Raw genomic sequence first — 14,735 nt, forward strand, 5'->3', positions numbered from 1 at the left:
GGATCCTTTTTTATCTTTAACTCCTGCCACAAACATCTTGCTGCATAAATCACTTGGACTGTTCTTACATGACCTCTGGGGAGGGTGGAGGGGAGGAAGATGCTTTAATTAGAGCAGAGGAGCCGCTCTAATGAAAGCGCTTGAGACGTCTCATGTATTCAGCATCCCACACTCCAAGTTGCAGTGGGGGAGCTTTACAGTACCATAGCAAGGGAGGGGTGAGTGGGGCAACCCCCCGGGCGCCCAAGAAAAGGGGTGCCAACAGGCGAGTTACAAGTCGATATTCTGTTATAAATACTCTTTAAAGTTTTGGATGATGGGGCTGATAATGTCACTGATAAATGCTGCATGCATGTGTGCAGCTGCAGCATGAATGCGACCAGCCCAGCAGCTTGGAGAGCAGTGTCTTGCTGATGAGACTGTTGTGGGGGGAAGGGGCATGAGGGGAGAAGATTGAGGCCTCCCAGTGAAAGAGAAGAGGGTAGAAGTGGGCTGGCATTGGGGCTGGCACTGGGGCAATCTGATTATGGCTCCATCATGGAGCCCATGATGGAGCCATAATCAGATTGTCCAAAGAGGGCATGGGGAGCAGCTCCCCCTGCTGTGTGCACCCCCAGGCAAGCTTGGGGGGGCATGTGCCCCCTGGATCTGTGCATGGGGCAAGGGTAGGCTGCTGCTACGGGCTTGCCCTGGGCGCCAAACTTCCTTGCTATGGCACTGGAGCTTTAACTAAAGCTCATTCAAGCTTTAGTTAAAGTGCCAGAGCCATTATTTTGAAGGGCAGGAATGCCCAATACATGTGATACCAAAGCTGCTGGAACATACTAATTAGTCTGCTCCAACATGTGCTAATTAGCTCGTGATGGAGCAGTTGTCAGGCATATGTGTACATGCCATTGGCTAATAGAGTGGGGTAATGAGGTCTACATCTCTAATACAATGAAGTAATGAGGTGGAGGCCACTTTTGCACTAATAATCAGGAAAATGGTAACATTTTACCTTTCCCCAGTGTTTTTCATTAAAGTATCTTAAAGTGCTTTACTAGTATTAATGAGTCACACTTCAGAACTACTGTAGAAACAGTCATGACCTAAAGAATTCAAATCCAGAACCACAGGAAAGTCTCTGGATTTGAGGCATGGATCTATGCCCCTTGTGTTCTGGGAATAAAATGCAGATTTTTAACCGTGAAAGTAACTAACCACTGGACTAGATTATGAAGAAGAAGAAGGTTGGTCCAGTGGTTGTGGCACTGGGACTTGGAGGAGACAAATTCAGTTTCCTCTCTGCCACAGACCTCAAGGGTGACCCTGGGCAGATAACTTGCAGCTCATACCTGCCTGCATTGAGGTGAGTGCAACCCCTCACTTGCACATTCACATCAACCTACTGTTGTTTTGACAATTTAGCCCTATATGAACATGTCCTGCATGTTAATACATTCATTTTTCTGCTCCCGTAGTTTATCACAGAGGGCTCCTGCAAATGAGGATATTTACTGAATATCTTGATTGGGTAATATAGCAGTGTAGCAGCCTACTAGCTCAACAGGCCTAGGTGCAGTCTGTTAGCTCAATGAGCCTGGGGGCAGTCTGCAGGCTTGCAGGGCTACAGCCTAGCTGCAGGCAGTCAGGGGTGATTACAGGCTGTCTAGGAGGACTGGGCCAGCTGAGGGAGATAATTTAGCTGGCCACAGGATGCTAAAAGCTTCCAGGGAAGGGAGCTACGGAGTAACAGAAATATTGGGTGTTGAGAGTTGAGGTAGGGCTGAGAAAGAGCTTTCCCCCCTCTGGGCACACTGAGAGCTGAAAGCAAAAGCAGAGAGTGGACAGCTGAGAGGGAGAAAGCCAGCGGGTCAGCTCATGGTGGAGCTTAAGGACACCAGGAGTGCCTCTCTCTCAAAGGACCACAAGTGCAGTGGAGAGACTGTGAGTGAGCCTTTTCTGTGGCTGAAAGGACTAGAGGAACAAGGGAGAGAGCAGACAAGTGGCAGCAAAACCATGACTGAGGACTCTCCTTGGGTCTGGGAGGAGATCCTGTGCTTTTTAAGTGTTTTATTTACAGATTGGGTTTGGTTATGTTAACTCCTGCCAGGAGAGGGTTTGGCCCAGAGGAATAAAGACAGTGGCAAAAGACTATAAACAAACACTGAAACAAAGTTTGTCTGAGTGAGCAGTTCTGCAACCCGCTACACATGGTGGAGAATGCAGGCAATATAGAGGGCCCTACAGAAATCTAAAGGACCCTGCAGCAGCTAAAGGGAACTGAACCAACGAAGTTCAGTGCAGGAGTTAAAGGGAACTGTACCATTGTGAAGTGAATCCCTACACTTTGGGAACTGTAGCAGTTTAAAGGGACCTAAAGCAGTTTGAAGTGAACCGCAGTAGCTTCAAGGGTTGCTCAGCATAAAGACAAAAGCCCTGTTAAAGGGGCAAGAGGTGTCCTCTGCCCTAATATGGGAAGTGAAGGGCATCAAGGGGGAAGCAAAGGTGAGTACTAATCCCGGAACCCTAAAAGAGCTGAGATATGAACTGCTAGATGCTCAGCTGTTATCTGATGGGATCGCCAAGGAGGCAGCACACCTTCAACTACAGCTAGAGTGAACACCAAAGCTGCGAGCAGGCTGAGTCTGCAGTAGCTTCCTTAAGACAGCAGATGACCACAAGGAATGGAGAGAAGGAATAATGAGTGGAGACACCTGTTGGCTGCAGAGGCAGAAAAGTAAGTGTTTGAGTAGCTAATTGTAGCAGAAGCTGAAAGGGGCCAAACAAAGCTGCAGGCTCTCCAGAAGTGGATAGCAGACCTGAGGAAGAAGACAGATGATGGTCAGGACTGCCTAAAGGCAGTGGAGGAAGTCAGGAAGAAGCTGCAGAAAGACTTCAAAGCTCTGAGGCAATGTTTTGAGGAGAAAATAATAGCTTGGAAGAAACAAAGAGTAGTCTGCAACAGGAGCTTGAGAATTTTATGGTTGACATAGATAGACAGCACTGGATTGGTTCCAACCTGGAGGAAAAAAAACAGAGTTTACTCAGATGCTGACAGAAGAGAAGAATCTTTCTGCCCGATATGCAGAAGAGTGAAACTGAGGAGAGGTCAAAGCTAGAGAGAAGGAGATTAAGGCACTTGCTCAAGCTTTGGAAGAAGTCCTGGAGTGGAAAGCCAAGCTGGAACAACTCAGTACACAACTCTGTACTAAAATGGAGAACCTAAGGGGTTCTAACGGTGCAGCTGACAAGAATATGCATGAGTTGAAGAAGACTAAGTGAGCCTTGGAACAGCAGGTGGAGGAGATGGAAAACAAGTTAAAGAAAAATCAGTGGGCACTTGCAGAGAAGGAGAAGCTCACCAGCCTAGAGATAAAGCTGTCTGAAGCCATGGCTAGGAGTGCACAGTTCCCACAAAGAAACATGGAGAAAAAGTGGGGAGAGGACCACAACCCAAGAGGGATCCCAGGGTTTAAAAAGAGGGAGAGAACCTCACTGGGCAGCAAAGGAAGTGGGGAAACTACAGTGTGCAGAAAAGGTCCCGCAGGTCATGACGGGGACCAGTGGACCCAAGCAGCAGTTGTCTCTGGGGAAGACAGATGGCATCCCCACCAGCAACTATGAGTCAGATGAGAGAACAGCAACAACACTGGCTGCAGCCAGGAAGAAAGATCCCAATATCTGGCCCAGGGGTGAACCAGACTGGAGGGCTGGTCCCTTGGGGTCTCCTGTGTTTGGGAGGAACCTCAACTTCAGGGTCAACTGCAGGAGGCTCAGACGGGTGTTTCAGAAAGCAGGAGTGGTGAGGTATGCAGCTGTTTGATGGAACAAAGCTGGGCAGAGGCACTTTATGGAGATGGTTACATTTGCCCACCCCAGGGATGCTACACTTGCGATGGTAAGGCTGAATGGACAGATGTTGTGTGGCAGACCCACGGGGGTAAAAACAGACTAAGAGACTGCTCTATATGAAGAGTACCAGACAGCAACACAGCCACCCAGGGGTCGATAGAACTTCAGAGTTGGATATAGCCCCAGCAGAGAACCAGCCTCTATCCTCCACAGAAGTAGGGACCTAAGAGCAAAGGCTGGCCTATGGCGAAGCTGAAAAGACTGTGGTCGGTATGGGTAGGAGGCAGTCCCAGAAAGAAGAAAGGAGATCCCGGGGGGGTGGGAAACCATGCCTTTTCTGGGCAGGCTGCAGGGAGTGGGCAGTCCAAGATTGGAAGTATGGAAGAGGGTCTTGTCAAGGCCAGCAGGGCAGTAATTAAGCACTACCCTGGAGCAAGCCACAGACCCTGATGGGAACCTCTGCAGGTGGGCAGGGGGTAGATCCCTGAGTGGAAGCATTTGAATTTATTCAAGCTAGCCACTGGGCTTATGTTTTGTGTATAACTGAATATCTTGTTTGTATGGGGAGTCAATGTTTATGTTATATTACCAGTGGTTTGGGTAGGACTATAGGGGTGGAGGGTGGTCCCATAGCACCAGAGGGGCAGGCAAAAAGATAGCCCATGAGGGGCATGTGTGGTTTGAGTCCTGGCAGGGGATGGGCTCAGAACAAACTGAGTAGAGCAGCTTCACCCTGGGCAAGAATGCACAGGAAAGTTGCAGCCCTGAAGCTGTCAAAACTTGGGCCAAAGCCCAGAAAGGGAAAAATTAGGGCCAGGGAACTGCAGAATCAGCTGGAGAGCAGCTTTGCCCTGGGCAAAAGACAAGCAGGGGGGGCTGTGGCCCAAAAACGATCGAAGCTTGAGCCAAAGCACAAAAAGAGCACAGCTAGCTCCAGGGGACCCAGAAGTAGAGTTGAAGGGCTATCTTTCAACCAAGATAAGGAGGAGAAAGAAAACTGAAATATTACAGTCTGCCTAGGATGACTGGGCCAGCTGAAGGAGACAATTAGCAGGCCACAGGAAGCTAAAGGCTCCCAAGGAAGGGAGCTAGGAAGTGTTGAGAGCCAAGGTAAGGCTGAGAGAGAGAGCTCCCAGAGAACGGAGAACTGGAAGCTGAGAGCTGAAAGCCAGAGTAGAGAGGGAGAGAGCCAGTGGGACAGCTTATGGTAAAGCCTGAGGACCACTCCAGGAGTGTCCCTCTCTCAGAGGACCATGAATGCAGCAGAGAGACTGTGATTGAGCCCTTTCTGTGGCTGAAGGGATTGGAGGGATAAGGGAGACAGTGGGCGAGTGATGGCAAACTCATGCCTGAGGATTCTCTTTGGGTCTGTGAGAAGACCATGTGCTGTTTAAGTGCTTTATTTATGGACTGAGTTTGGTTATGTTGACTCCTACCAGGATGATGTTTGTCTCAGAGGAATAAAGACAGTAGCAAAAGACTGTAAATGAACACTGAAATACTTTTTGAGCAAGCAATTCTGCAACCCGATACAGGTAGGTTAAAAATCCCTGTAACTCCAGAGTCATTTAGACTCACTGGGTTCATCTCCCCATCTGGAAATGGGAACAACAGTACTTCCTCATCTTACGTGGATGCTGAGAGGGGTAATCCATTAAAGGCTGTTAAGTGTTCAGATAATACAGTAACAGGAAGTCTCATGCATTTCAAACAAGGGGAACCAGTTTGCAGGCAGTTTGCAAGCCAGTTCGTGGGTAGTAGCATAGCCTATTACCACACAATTGCTCTCAGCCATGACAGTGACTCGTCATACCTGCAGGCATCCTGGCATCACTGAGGCCTTCACCCAGACAGAGCCTGAGGCCCTGGACAGCAGAAGCTGCCTGGAGCAGCTGCTGGCAACTGGGAATGGGGGCACCCCCGCTTGTGAAGTGTGCTCCCTAGTAGAGTCTCTGGAGGGCCAGGTGCAGGAGCTCAAGGAGAAATTATGTCAGCTGTGGACCATCAGGGCCCACAAAGACTTCATTGATGGCTACTGCCATACCCTTCTCCAGAAGAAGGAAAAAGAGACATAGATGGTAGCCAACATGATGGCTAACCAAGAAGACCGACCCGGAGCAACCTGGAAGATAGTCACCTCACACTCCAGGAAACACAGGGCCAGATTGCTCCTCCCCTGGCCCTGCACAACAGGTATGCTCCCCTCCCCACACATGAGGAGGCTCTGATGGTGACACCAAGAGAGGACGAAGGTAAGCAGCTTGCTGCCACCTCCAAGAGGAGGCACATGGTGGTGGGGGTAGGGGACTCTCTCCTGCAGGGCACTAAGGGACCCATCTGCCATCCAAACCCCCTAGCCAGACCAAGGGGAAAATCATGCCAGGTAAAGTACAGGATGAGCACAGTAGGAATAATCACCACTACTGCCATACTATTGCCATAGAATTGGTGTATGACCAATTAATGAAATTAGACATATACAAGTGTAACAGGGAACCCTAACCCTGTTACTAAGAGACAAGGTCGCCCCTTTAAGTCCAGAACCTTCCAGTCATGGCCAGCCGGTCAAGTAAGGGTTAAGGCTCAAGCCCTGCCAGCTGGTCAGGTGACAGGAAGAGGAAGGCCAAGACCCTACAAATGGTGAGTGGAGAAGGCCAGAGGAGCAGCAGGGAGGCGGGCTCCCAATGACTATGGTGCTGCAGCTGCAGTCTCTGTCAGAAGACTACACCATGCCCGGAGCCATCCTCACGATCATTTAAAGTAAGCAGGCATGTTGCCTCCCTTGTTTAATGTTTAACACCTGGTGGTTTGGGTGAGGTTATCTGGGGAAGGACAAGGCCCCACTGGGGGCCCACTGCAGTGTGGGAACCCCAGCACCCAAGAGGGTGCAGCATTTTAGGGTGCAGTGACCCCAGCACCAGAGATGGTGAAGTATTCAGGGGTGAGTAGACCCCAGTGCCACAGAGGGGCAGGAGCCTAAGTGAGGGTGTTCTTTTGGGAGCTAGAGCATGGGAATCAAACCCTGATTAGTGGATTGTTTTTTTTGACTGACAGGCTGAGCTAGAGAGAGAAAAAAGGGGTAGGCCCACAACGGCCTACACCCCAACATAGAGGAATCTAAAAATACCATCTGCAAGGCTTGGGCTGCAGTGTAGGGGAGGAATGGAGCCACACATAGCACCCCCTGGCATCAGGGCAGGAAATGGGCAACCTCCTGCTTAATTACATCATTCAACTAATTACCAACAAGGCATGGCAGGAGAGAAGGTGGGCGGTTGGCCCATAACAGGTGGGCGAGGTTGCCAATAGACAGACCTCGAAGAGGCCCCCCTGTTACAACAAGTCAGCAGGACTGGATGATCTTCATCCAAGAGTGCTGAAGGAGCTGGCCAAAGTCATTCTGGAACCCCTGGCAAAACTCTTCCACAGCTCGTGGTACTCTGGAGAAGTCCCTGAGGACTAGAAGAGGGCCAGTGTTGTGCCCATCCACAAGAAAGGCTGGAGGGAGGACCCAGGTAACTATAGGCCAATCAGCCTAACTTCCATCCTAGGAAAAATCCTAGAAAAGCTCATTAATGAGTCTATCTGCAATAAGCTTCCAGAAGATATGATTCTGAATGACAGCCAGCATGGCTTCATTGCAGGCAGGTCTTGCCTTACCAACCTCAACTCCTTCTATGACCAAGTAACTTGCCACCTGGACATGAGAGACCAGGTTGATATTGTATACCTAGACTTCCAAAAGGCCTTTGATTTAGTATCCCATGATGTCCTCACGAGCATATTGAAGAATTGCAAGCTTAACTCCGAGACAGTCAGGTGGGTGAGAAACTGGCTGCAAGATAGGACCCAGAGAGTTGTAGTGAATGGATCTGTGTCATCCTGGCAAGAAGTAGGCAGCAGTGTCCTGCAGGGGTTGGTGCTCGGTCCAGTACTTTTCAACATATTTATTAACGATTTGGATGTAGGGGTGAAGAGCTCACTGGCAAAGCTTGCAGTCAACACCAAGTTATAGGGAAGCGTGGTCACACTTGAAGATAAGCTGCAGATACAGGTGGACCTAGACAGACTAGCAAGTTGGGCAAATCAGAATTTGATAAAGTTCAACACTGAGAAATGAAAAGTGCTCTACCATGGGACCAGCAACCCCCAACATGCCTACAGACTTGGCAGCACCAAACTGACTAGCACCACAAATGAAAGGGATCTGGGGGTAATAATAAACCACAGTATGAACGTGAGCCGGCAGTGCGATGCTGTAGCCAGTAGGGCAAATAATACTCTGGCATGCACCAATTGATGCATCTCCAGCAAAACCAAGGAGCTGATTCTTCCGCTTTACTCGGCAGTGGTGAGACGGCAGCTGGAGTACTACATCCAGTTCTGGGCACTACACTTTAACAAGGATGTGGACAAGCTTGAGAGAGTCCAAAGAAGAGCCACCCATATGATCAGAGTCTTAAAAGGCAAGCCATATGAGGAAAGGCTGAGGGATCTGGGACTCTTCAGCCTAAGGAAACGAGAGGCTGAAGAGGGGACCTGGTAGCAGCTTACTGCTACACTAGGGGAGTACATCAAGGGCTTGGTGAGCAACTGTTCACCAGGACACCCTTGGGGAAAACCAGGAGTAATGACCACAAACTCCTGGAAGATTGATTCAGGCTCAACATTAGGAAAAACTTCTTCAGTAAGAGTGTCCAGACTGTGGAATAAGCTCCGTCCAGAGGTGGTGCAATCACCTACCCTGGAAATCTTCAAGAGGAGACTAAACAGTAACCTTGCTGGGGTCACCTGACCCCCAGTTATCTTTCCTGCTTGGTACAGGGGGCTTGACCTGATGGATCTTCCGAGGTCCCTTCCGGCCTTACAATCTATTAATCTATGCTGTGGCAGATTCTCCTTCACTTAGAATCGTTAAATCAGAACTGGGAGCTTTTCTGGAAGAGGGGCCCTAAGCAAGTAAATGTGAACAGGGATCACCAGCAGAATAGGGAAGAGAATGTCTTGTTAGTTCCAGAAAGATTGTAGGAGATTCTCTGGACTGTGTTGCATAGAAAGTGAAACTTGATTGACACAAGGAGGTAAGTGTGCCATTCACTCCTCCCCTGCCCATGCTCAAGTCCTGTAGGCAATGAGCACCTGTGGCTGCTCCCTCCCATTTCCTAGCAGCCCTGAATTGGCCACTCTGAGCAGTGTGCTGTCAAAGGTGGGCAGATGCAGAGCCATGCTTTCAGCCCAGCTCATCCCTTAGCTCTTGCACATTCCCAGGTCAAGCAGGAAGGATTGTAGGGGCAGGTGGCCCTATTCCCCAGCATGCAAGTCCCTGGGGGAGCAGCTACAGTGGTGAGGGGTGCACTTACCCCCTCAGGTATAGACTGGATTCATCTGTTCTGTTGCTCACACCCCTACCCCTCTGACCGCCTCAGCAGCCCCCCACATGCCGTATGTGCAGCCTGGCACCTCATTCCTGCCAGGTGGGCTCTGTTGATTTTGGTCCTAGGCTGGAGTCTGGTGGTGGACTGCCCTGGGATAACTAAGAAAAGAAATTGGCCTGCTGGTCCCCAGTCCCCAGGAGTGACTTGGACCTACGTGTAGGAAGGCTAGGTGTCACACTGGGATCATAGGATAGTAGCTAGAAGGGGCTCATAAGATCATCTAGTCCAGCCTTCTCTTCAACAGGATTATCCCTGACTAAACCATCCCAGCCAACTTATCTGTCTAACCTGCTCTTGAAAATTTCCAAGGATAGAGAGTCCACAACTTCTCTAGGCAGCCTGATCCTATGCTTGCTATCCTACCCTCAAAGAAAGTTCCTTTTAACAAATGTGTGTGAAGTTGGGCACAGTGAAGAGAATGCTGCCTCCTGCTGGCTTGAAGATGTGAATATTATACTTATATTTTATATCATATTGTAGTAATAGCATTAATAAAACCAGTATAGTATGACTATTAGATTATTAACTTTATATTAGTTTTTTAAATGGGGTGCTGCCACATTCTGACAATTTAGAGCAGCATCCTTGAGCCTAAAAAAGTTGAGGACCACTGGTCTACAGCATGGGACCAGGGTGTCCTAACAGGTTTGTTCCAAGTGTGCTCCACACATCAGCTCTTGCTCACACACTCCAAATCCAGAATTGTGTTTTTAAGGCAGCCCCCTGTAGTCACTCTCAGGACCTCACTCTATGGTATGCTGGAGAGCTGCAGCTGGCCACAACCCTGGAGGAGCTTCACTGGAGTATTTCCAAGTTTGGAGAGTGCAAGCAGGAGTGTGTGTAGGAAGAAGGCCATGTTCAGCAATAAGTCTGCCAAGACTTACCGTGGAGCTCTACCCCCAAGCATATATCTACTCTCAGGACATGTACATAACAGAGCCATATCATTAAGGTACACAATTAAGTGCACATGCAGCTTACACATAGGTAGGAAGCCAGGTTATCTGCCTGAGATGTACCAAATCACATCTGTTAGACAACCCTTTGAAAACCTGCCACATGGCTCTAACCCTTACTCTGCACAAGACAATAGAAACATCTCAAAACCTAAAGGCTTGACTGAACTCTATTACTCCAGTAGCTTCACTGAAGTCAATGAACTGCTAACTTACACTAGCTGAGGTTCTGGCCCAATGCAGCTGCACCAGTGTAAGACTGGAGTAAAGCTGCTTGGAATCCGTGAATGAATCTACATGTGCGCTTTAATGCATAGTAGACTATTTTACTCTGTATTGAACTGTCACGTAAAAACCTGTGACATGCTAATACACAGTAAAATAGTCCACTACACATGAAGCATCACTAAAAAAAGTGTGCAAATGAGCTATTGCGCCTAGCACAGTGCAATGTGCATTAATTTAGTACCTCACGTTGGAGGTACTAAATTTAATGTGCATTAGAATGGGTACATTAATACACGTGTAGACTGGTATGTGAAAAGGAGCAGGAATGAGCAAATGCACTAGGGCCAGATCGTATTCCCAGAGCAACACTCTTCCCACATGTGCCCTTCTGCGTGACAGGGGTGGAAATCAGGTGTTTGGAAGAGTTACACAATTGTACATCTATAATGTCATTTGTTCAACTGGAACAATAAACAATTTACGTAATCTGTGAGTGCAGCACTTTGCTGTTCTGTGCAGTGCAGGCTGTAATTAAGCACTTAGCTCTAGAGCTTGGCATATTTTTTTGTGTTGTAGTGCTTTGGTTACTCATCTTTCCCTGCGCTGCTTGTCTGCATTTCCAGAGAATCATAGTGTTGGGGGATGTGAGTGCAAGCTTGCGGTTTCTCCCAAGGAGGTACGGAGAAAGGCCCAAGAACTTGTTACATTCATAGGACTGTGTAACTGCTCTACAAACAGCTCCCTGGACCCCATGGCATTTGGGAAACACTAACAATATAAATGTAACTGTAGAAAGGCCTTTACAGTCAGAGGGAAGGTAAGGACAGGCTGTAGTTCTTCTAAGTATGATGGTGCTGAGAAACTGAATCTTTTCATCTTTTATTCCCTTTCTTCAGATCTTCCTTCCAGCTCTGATGAGCCAAAAAGGGTGCTGGGGTAGTTGCCAAATGTGCAGCAGGAAAGCTTCCAGCAATCTGAGATAAAACCTGGATAGCTGAATGAGCATGGGTTGGTCTAAGGTGCTGCCAGCCCCAAAGCATGACTACAGTTAAAAAGTTGCTTATATGAATACATCTGATTCCTATAGAGGAAGGGGAATAAGGACATCAGTAAAAATCATCTCTGTACTGGTATCACAGTATCCATACAAGGACTTTTATCAGGATAATTATTTATGTATACAAAAGAATTTGCATTCCTAACTGAAAGAGTCATACAAAGACTCTTTCCAGTGTTGACTAAGCTAAGACTTCACTCTGTCCTGATCACTCATCTGTCAGCACAGCAAATGCTATGACTTTGCTGCTTCCACAGTGCCTATTCCACACTGCCCTGAGAGTTAGTAAGTGAATCATCATCTTTCACAGACAGAGAAACTGAGTTATGGAGAGATTAACTGCCAAATTGGTTTATTAATTTTGGGTGCCCAAATTAAAACCTGCTTGCTTTTAATACAGACTTTAGCTGAGGACATAGGTGCTGTCTATAAATCTGGCCTGGATTATGCAAAGCTAGCACCCCAAGTTAGCAATCATGTTGATAGTTTGAGCATAAATGAATTGCCAAGATCACACAACGAGACAGTGGTAAAGCCCAGGAGAAAACCCAGAACCTCTGATTCCCAGTTCAGCATCCTAACCACAATATAATGCTCCTTTCTGTCAGTCAAGGACTGTAGAAGTTTCCTGTCATTAGAGATTACTAACATGTCAAAAGTAATCAGGGCAGTTGAATAATGAACTAGAGGGTAGGTAAAGGTCTAGATAGCACTGACATCCCCTTGACCAATAAGTTATGCAAAACCATGCTAGTGTGTCCCATGGGTATTTTGGCTGTTAACAATGATTGTGAACCTTATTCAGATGATCTGAAAAGGTAAAGAATGTGTCCTTCATGAAGATGTTAGTAATAAACTTTCAGCTCAAGCTCCCCATTCAAACACACCCAAGGGTGATATTGACTGAACAGCATTACCATCTGATAGCCTCTTGATGCCCAAAGGCCAGAAATTTAGTAGCCTCATTGCAGTTCTTAACTGAGATAAAATAAACCTTGACCACAGCTGACACAAGTTGCATGTGCCATTACAAAAGCCAAGAACGGAGTGGGACAGGGACTGAATGATACTTGTTCTGCTTGAAACTATCCCAACAGGTCAGTGTGACAGGAGTATCACTGCTGGAGTCATTCTAGTGGTGACTGCGCCCTCTTGTTATGGGCCAGTCGCCTGCTTATTCGCCTGCCATGCCTTGATCTTAATTGATTGACTGATGTAATTAGCAGGAGGCTGCCCACTTTATATGCCCCGGTGTCAGGGGGCACTATCTGCGGCTCCTTTCCTCCCTTGCACTGCAGCCCAAGCCTCGCAGATGGTACCGCCAGGATCTTGACTTGGGCCTTGCTGTAATTCAGCCCTCTCCTTTACCTCACTGGGGCTCCTCGCTGCCCCCTCTCACTCGGGGCTCCTCGCTGCCCCCTCCTACTCTGGGGCTGGGGCCAATGCACCCCCAAGATGCCACGCCCTCTCTGGTGCCAGGACCCCTATGCTACCGTGGAGTCCCTATGAGGCCTCCTCCAACTCCTAATAGCCTCACCCAGTCCTCCGGTCAAACAGTAAACACAAAGCACAAAGCCCCTGGGCTATAACGTAAAACTAAACCGTCTGGTCAAAACAACGTTCAATCCCTACTGGGAAAAATACTCCAGCCCATGGCAGCAAACCAGGGGATGCTCATGCAGTCAATCTTCGCCCCTCTCTCTGCACTGGCCAAGCTCCCGCCTCCTTGGCTGCCAGAGGGGAACTGCCCTCCTGGCCTCCTGCCTGGGCTTAAGAAGAGCTAAGCCCTGCCCCTTCGTGTCAGCAGGTTTCACTGGTTGCCTCAGCAAGCAGCACCTGTGCTGCCCTGGTGACTAGCAGCTGTGCCTCCCCCTTCTCACCACTAGGGTTCTCTCTTGAACCGTTTCTGTTTTTAGGCGCAGGACGCCTAAGTGCTCTACGACACACCTCCCCCCCTTTAACTCCAAACTCACCAAGCCAAGTCTTTTTTTCTTTCACCAGGTGCCCCATCCACAGGGGGTTCTCCTCTCAGCCGTTTCTCCAGCACCCAGCCATTTAGGTATAGGAGGAGGAGGTTTTTAGGTGCCTCCTACTCGCCTTTTACCCAAGGCGCACTGTGTGGGATTTATTGGGAGTTACCCACCACAGGTAGTCCCCCCACACTAGTCAACTTTGGTAGGGTGTATAGGAGGAGGAGGTTTTTAGGTGCCTCCTACTCGCCTTTTACCCAAGGCGCACTGTGTGGGATTTATTGGGAGTTACCCACCACAGGTAGTCCCCCCACACTAGTCAACTTTGGTAGGGTGCTGCTTAGGCCAGTCTTCTCTCCCTGTTTTAAACATTCATGAGGGTGGCCCTGAGCAGGGCGTGTTCTTCTGATGGAGGCGGCAGGCACATTATTATTGCTGTTGGGCTTCCGTCTCCCTGTTGCCTCCCTGTCCTGCTCCAGTCATCCTTCTCCAGGTCTTGACTTTCCTTCTCCGGTTGCCCGACTGGCTGGCCCCCCTGGGAGATCCCAGAATTGGAGGGGTCACTCTGCCTCCTAGCAGCAAGGTTAGGGCCTCTAAATATACGCCCCCTTCTCTTCTCTCTTGTCGGAGGTCCTTCTGCTCCTCCTGGCCCCTCTTCCTCTTGAAAGAAAGTCAGCATTTCTATTCTGGGTTCCCGGGCAGTGTTCCACCTTAAAACAATACAGTTGAAGGCTAAGGGCCCACCTCATGAGTCTTGCGTTGTCTGTCTTCATACTCTGCAACCAGCGCAGGAGCGCATGATTGGTGATCAACGTGAACTTCCACCCTAATAAATAATATCGGAGTGTTTCAATGGCCCATTTAATTGCTAGACACTCCTTCTCAACCGTGGCATAACTCCGCTCCGGCGGGTGTAGCTTCCTACTTACGTAGGCTATAGGGTGCTCGTCTCCTCCTTCCCTCTGAACCAATACTGCACCGATAACCACGTTTGACACATCAGTCTGCACCAGGAAAGGTTTGTTAAAATCGGGTGTATATAAAAGTGGTTGTAAGCATAGCACATCCTTCACCGCTCGGAACGTCTTTTCTGCCTCCGGTGTCCATCTTACTTTGGTGGGAGCCCCTGCCTTTATCATCTCCGTTAATGGTACAACGACATCTGCAAAGTGAGGTACAAATTTCCTATAATAACTGGCCAGCCCCAAGAAGGACCTTACTTGTCTTTTGGTACGGGGTGCCTGATACCTCC

The 14,735-nt window shown here is 48.7% G+C and overlaps 1 protein-coding gene across 1 annotated transcript in view; it reads right to left on the bottom strand.

The window, feature by feature from the left end:
- Positions 1-14,735, bottom strand: part of GGT7 (gamma-glutamyltransferase 7) — a 56,281-nt gene that overhangs the window by 21,104 nt on the left and 20,442 nt on the right. The gene's annotated exons all lie outside the window — the stretch shown is intronic.

Source organism: Crocodylus porosus, unplaced genomic scaffold, assembly GCF_001723895.1.
Source record: "Crocodylus porosus isolate Cpor-Errol unplaced genomic scaffold, CroPor_comp1, whole genome shotgun sequence".
Taxonomy (NCBI): domain Eukaryota; kingdom Metazoa; phylum Chordata; order Crocodylia; family Crocodylidae; genus Crocodylus; species Crocodylus porosus.